We start from the raw sequence: 6,598 nt of genomic DNA, 5'->3' as shown, positions 1-6,598 counted from the left end.
CTGTTGTGAACCCACTGTTGTGAACCGCCTGCATGCATGTGTGCACGAAGCTCCAGAGGGCGACAACCTTTCGTCTTTCAACTTCTTTGGAGAGAACTTCAGATCGAAAAGTACGCATTGGTGGCACTCATCTGCAAGCCATTGCCACCACACCATGTTTATCTTGACGGCGAGTTATTCCTCGGGGCAACTCACTACGTTTTCTCGGTATGTACCGTAGTGCTGAGATTTAGAGTTCGTATTTGGCTTGGCTTTTGCTGGGGCATACAATGTGGATTCAGCCAGGACAACACGACTCTTCTGGCGGAAAAACCCCGAATGTTGTGAAAGTTTCCACGCCAGCCTAATACTTGCGTTAAATTTATCGAAGGACTGAAGAACGAACTGTCAAAATCATCTCATCCGCGCGCAGAGGAGAGCATTGCGAGGCAGCTGCCGATTTCGAGGTGGAATTCACGTTTTTGGTCCAACACTAGCCAAGCCAAGTAAGAAACTTTGTCTTCCCGACATTCACGCGGCGGATGAAGAGCTCTTCATGAAACTCGCGTAGACGGTGGCGCCAAGTTCTCCTCTCGGAGGAGGAGGAGGAGGAAATACTTTATTGAATACAGGAGAGATCTGACTGGTTGTTTGAGCTTCCCCTAATATTACCTACAGCTTCCCCTCTAGATGAGCAACTGTATGGCTAAGGTACAAACGCGCAGAGATTCTCATGAACTACGGGACTGGATTGCTTGTCTAAAGATACACTCCTTAAACCCCAATAAACCAATAAACCAATCCTCTTGTCTTGAATTCGTATGCTTATTATAGCACATAATTCACTTCGGTGATGGCGCGTTGCTCTATATAAAACATCTGTCATCGCACCTGTGTGCTCACTTTTGAGCGATTTCAACCATAACAGCAACAAAAAAGTATATTCGCGTTATACGTGCAGTTCAATTCACGCAGCAGGTTATACCAAGCAAAACAAAAATTAAGATGACGACATATGTCGGGCAATCTTGGGCATAAATAAGTTTTTATAAGGCGTGTGAAACATTATTACTCTTCGCGGGCTCCTTTCTATTCCTCCTTCGTCTTTACTTCGCAGCATTTACATTGAGTTATGCTAATGTGGCGTTTCTCTTCTCCTTTTCCCTTTTTTTTTGTGCTGTAGATTCAGAAGACAAAATTCTCTAGCTCCCTGCATTTTATCACATTCATAAATTCTTGTGTTTCTGTCGCCATTGCATATGTCATTTTTTTAAGCATTGTTTACCTTTCAATGCTCTCGATGTTTATTTCTTTTCTGGCTCTGTTCAGCGTACAAAACACGTAGTAGACGAAAGCAAAGCCGAGGAACTCCGGCGGCGGCAATTATTTAGTGGATACACGTGGGTCTGCGGAGGTCGGTGACTTAGACTAACTTCATCCGTTTGTGTCCGTTTGTTATTTGCGAGGAAAGCTTTATCGCTAATGTTACCAGGCACCTTCATCTGCTGTCGTTTCCTTTAAGTTGCTGCAACTCTAAATGGAGTGTTCTTACTCAAACGGTGGACGGCACAAGTGTCGGAACCGTGCCTGGTGAAAGCGCTTAATTAAAATGCGCACATACGGAGAGCGCACGGGCGTCCGATGAAACTTTATCTTCCAAAGAAGCGGTTGCTCTGCTCATTTGGAGCCTTAAATAGCGAGAATTGGCATTCTTGGGTTGGTCATTGCATAAACACTTGCGCGTAATACTAAAAAAATGGCTTAAACGCCGCACTCGAGACCTTAGAAACAGAGAAGCGTGAAAAAATAACTGGACGAAGGGCGTATAACGCGACGAGAAGCACTAGCAATTAACAAAAGGGAGGGGGGGGGGGGGGGCAGTATCGCTTCATGTGCGGGCGACGTAGGCAAAAGGGACTGTCAGTGCGGGCCATGCTGCGTAGGAATGAAAAACCTGCAAGGTACAGCCTGTCATCGTACAAGCTCTCTGCGTTGAGACATCGGAGGTGCGATCGAAAGCGCACAACGCAGGTGTGTGGCTGGTCTGGCGGGCGACAGATTCGGCTGCTGACAGCGTGTAACAGCAGACACGGCACGTGCCGAGACGGCTCTAACCGCGTAAAAAGAAACAGTGGAGGAGAAACGCGCGAAAAGTGCGCGAACCGCAGATAGGCATGCCGAGGTAAATTCCACCACTTTGTCGGATTCTCTGGCACTTCAAGCATTTCAAGATGTCACAAAGGGGGCATTCACGCGCATTGTATAAGTGTACGAGGATCTCACAGCTACTCGCCCCGTTTACCACCTTATACTTGAACACTTAACTGCACAAGAGAAACAGAAAGAATCGTGGTCTCGGCACAACAGTGAAGCACAGATACAAAGTAGCGATGGCGGTCCGCAGTGCGCATTTCAACTTCGACGATTTCTTTTGGGGCACCACTGGTGGGCAAAGATTTCGATTGAAGTAAATCGTTAACAATCCCGGGTGGAACAATTCCAGCACCGATCTTTTTTTTTTTATATAGTGGCCGCCGGTGCCGGCTGCCGAGGAAGCAGACCGGGAGTGACATCATCAGATTGTACATGACGACACTTCTGGTAAAGGTATCAACAACTTATATTGCTGTAGCATTGCCAACAGATAAGGTATACCTAGGTGTCCCTGTGAATATTTGGTGCGCGTGAAGAGTAGCTGGGACTGTCTATTACACCACCCTGGTGAATTGATTCTGAGCGCATAAAATTCGCCATACCTCACTGGCTGAACACCATTATCTGGCTCAATTTCTGTTTCAGAGTAGATGGTCCCATTTTTCAGAAATATTGCCTTTTACTAGCTACTAGCTACGTTGTTAATCACTCCTTTTCTTTCTGTTTGTCGTACAGAAATATGCGCGTAATATTTTCTTTACACTGTTAGCAAAAAGAAGCCCAAATAGGAAAAAATACTTAGCCTCTATCGCAATCCCATAACCGGGTTTCATATACTCCATAAAATGGATATCTCGTTTACACATTTGAAGAAGGGAGGTTTTTAGGAGTCGGGGAGTACGAGTTTCCCTTCCTACATTAAAACTTCTTTCTGGGCGAGTTGGTACCTCCTGAGTCTAGAAAAAATAAGAGCGCTAACACATGCAACCACAGAACGAGAGATGAAATACTGGACACAAGCGCTGACTGTGAACTGAATTTTATTAATGAAAAGGGAACACGTTATAAAGTTGAGGATCGGATGAAAAAAGGCTGCAGGATTATACTTCATTAGGCGTCTCTAATTTAGATTATGCGTCATTCATATGGAGTCTTCATCAGTCCCCATCTCATAAACAAGTTAGATTCCCTACAAAATAAGGCTGCTCGGTTTATCTAACGGCAGCATTCACCTAGCTGCAGCATTCTCACGCCCTTGCCGAAATCGTTTTTCACTTTTACACTTAGCCACCAACGAATGAAAATTTCATGCAACAATTTGAGGATTTTGTAGCAGGTGGTACATGAAAAGTAGAGGTGTGCATTTTTATTGCTGTCTTCAATGGTGTACTACAAGGCTGTGCTAAGCGTTTGGTGTTTGTCAGCAAATATGTTTCAGTGTATATGCGTGCACATAAGTGTGGTTGCTCCTGTGGTTTGTAATCATTATTTGTTCTTCTTCTTGTGTTTTGGTGTTTTTAACTTATGTAATGCTCTTTTATGACCTCTTGGGGTAAATAAATGAAATGAAATGTGTCTTAACTTAGAGATCAGTCCGGAAAGGACACGTTTCAGAAGGGAGACGCTAAAGAACGGGCACTGACCAGAGATCGTATCGGCATCATTGTGTCGGAGCTGTACACGCTAAAGACGTTTTACTCCAGGGCTATCGCTTACTTAAAATAGTCAGTGTTTTAGCAATCTACAAAAGGAGCCAAGTCTTGCATAAACGCGGAAGTGCTAGGCAGGAGATGCTGATGTACTCGAGGCAATAACTGTATTAATTCTAAGAGAAGCGTCTGATTTGGTGAACTGTTTTAGTGCTACCCGCCGTTTCGATATTATCTGTGAAATATAGGGCAAAAAAAAAAGGGCCAAAAAGAGCACTCTAAAACTTTTTATTTCTTTATTTATTTCAAAATATTTCAGGCCAAAGATTACCAGAGAAAAGAAACACAATACATGGAAATTTTTGCTGAACAACCGGATTTATAACAGAAACGCCGCTTTCGCGCTATGGAGTTGTTTGAGAGTTTTATTGTGATTTAAACAAGCGTTGTTTCTTCCCTTTTAACAACTACGTCTGGAGGCGTCGCGAGCAGACGACAAACAAACGATGAGGCTCGCAGAAATTCCTTTAAGATGTGATCGGGCCCTCCTATAGTTTGCTGAGGTCTGTATAACTTCTAACAGCGCTGCAAGCACGTTTTGAGCTGAAGTACAAATAACTTTTAATGTGTTGTCCTACTGAATTATTTGTCGTATGGTAAAGGGTAAGCTGAACATTGAAGCAGGCCATGAGGATAGAGAAGGTTGCTCACTGGTAAAGGAAGGGGGGGGGGGGGGGGGGACGCACAGGGCCACAGCACCTGGTACGGACGAGTCTGCCTGATTAGCTTGGTATAAGAAGCCAGAAATCAAGGACTTTCGTGCCGACTCTGTTAAGATCCATGCACTTTCAAATTCGGCTTTATTGGACATCACTTTTAATGGCATAGCAATGGTAGGATATTGTAAGAAACTGTGATGGGAATGGTCTCACTCTTTCGATGAGTAGCAAAATTTTCCTTTTAAAGTTTTCCTTGCGCTGCCATAGACTACCACAGAAAGCCAATGGGGGTGCGTTTTTGAGTATAGATAGGGGCAAATTACAAGCGCCCCGAGGAGGGACCTTCGTACGTATTGACTGTTATGATACAATCTTGCGAATGCGAAAAAACTGCGTCCATAAACATCCTCCCATTGAATGAAGGCGTTTGTCCAGAATTTCTGGGTATGCCACCATTCCCGTGGCGGAAGAACTGGCATGGCGGCGGCTCCAGCCGGCATTCCGCCTTCGTTTCTCGAGGGTCTAAAGAAAATAAACGAGAAAGAAATCGCTGGCTGGCGTTTGAAAACGGCCGTCGTGTTAGTGGAGCGGTAGCCGGTCGAGGCGCGCCAATGGTGGATGATTTCAGATAAGTGACATCAATGATGAAGACCCTTGCGCAACTAACGGGTGAATGACAAAACTAGAAACGCAAATGTCTCCATTTATCGCTGAAAGTACGAACGACGGTGCAACTGGCAGCGATTTGGTAAGCGGTTCCGCAGGAAACATGCTAGAAAAGTTTGCTAGTCTGTGTCGCTTGAATGTTAACTGATAAAGGTGCGCGCTTTTACATTTATCTGTGGTCATTAATTTTATTAAACGCGTACTTCTTTAAATATGAATGTAGATTTCTAATAGTGTGTGCAGATGGAAAGCGAGAACAAAGAGGTCGCCTTTTCTGTGCATTGTTTTGCAAGCAGAAGGCGGGAAGCACGCAATGAACGTAAGGCTGCTATCACAATATTATTTTCTTTCGATTTTATTCAGTTCTTATCATCCGCCCGTCTCACTGTCTAACTGTCTGCTCTCCCAGTGAGGGCATTAGGAAATATTGGAGTACAAAAAAAACAAAAAAAAATAAGAATGAGAGTGAATTGGAATGAAATCATTATATTACGCCCCTCACTTCATGGATAACGAAGTACCGTATTACCACACACGCATGGCGTAATAAGGACTGTCATTACAGAAACAAAACTCTTCGCGCTTGGAAGATGACCGTTAGTCGTGTGTGCTCAGCAGTGGTTATTAACAAATAGCACCTCGTGTTTATATATATCTTTCTAGCCCAGGCAAAATAATTTTTTTTTAGAAATATAAGCTCAGCGCCTGGTAAGAACTGTGCAGTCACGACCCAGAAAGCGTTCCACTACGGCGGGAAAAAGCTTCCTGATCTCAAGCTCTCTTCCTGTGTTGCGGACACCAGAGAAATTTTTCAGTGACACTTAGCGAGTCTTCAGTCTTACTGGCAGGCAAATATTCATGGAACAGCGCTCGGTATATTTTTGCAGAAAAATGTGACAACAACGTCTGAATTTGTCACCGTAGCGATCGCGAAGGAGCAAACGACGTGGTATTCACGGTGAGGTGGAAAGCTGTCGGAAAATTTTTCCAATTCATTCTTGAGACCAACGCGTCAAGGGGCAAACCGCAGACAGAAAAGAATTAGGGGCAGTGGATGGACGGCGCATGAACGCTTACCAACTCGCCCCCATTCCAACCCTACTGAGCATTTCTCGTACGCCCGGCACTTTTTCCTCGTATAGCGCCGCTGTTGATCGTTCGTTCGTTTGAGTGCGCGTGTGCTTCCTCCTTCTGCGCGTAAGCATCAAGTACGAAACTTAAAAACTGGTCCAAATTTTAGCTTTTTCCGTCAGTGGCTGCGCTGCCGCTGTCCGCAGCGGCTTATTCTCAGCGTTGTAGACAGTGGCATAATATATAATCATGGTCCATAAAGTAAAGAAAGACTAGCGGAACAAGCAAGTACGGAGCGCATTCTAGTGGCTAATGTAGCAGTATAGCACTGATCACTGCATCTATTGGAAGGCTGAGTGA

This window comes from Amblyomma mixtum, chromosome 3 (genome assembly GCF_055824585.1).
Source record: "Amblyomma mixtum isolate Tamu chromosome 3, ASM5582458v1, whole genome shotgun sequence".
In the NCBI taxonomy this organism is placed as follows: domain Eukaryota; kingdom Metazoa; phylum Arthropoda; class Arachnida; order Ixodida; family Ixodidae; genus Amblyomma; species Amblyomma mixtum.
The sequence above is the reverse complement of the archived record's forward strand: the minus strand, read 5'-3'. Positions refer to the sequence as shown.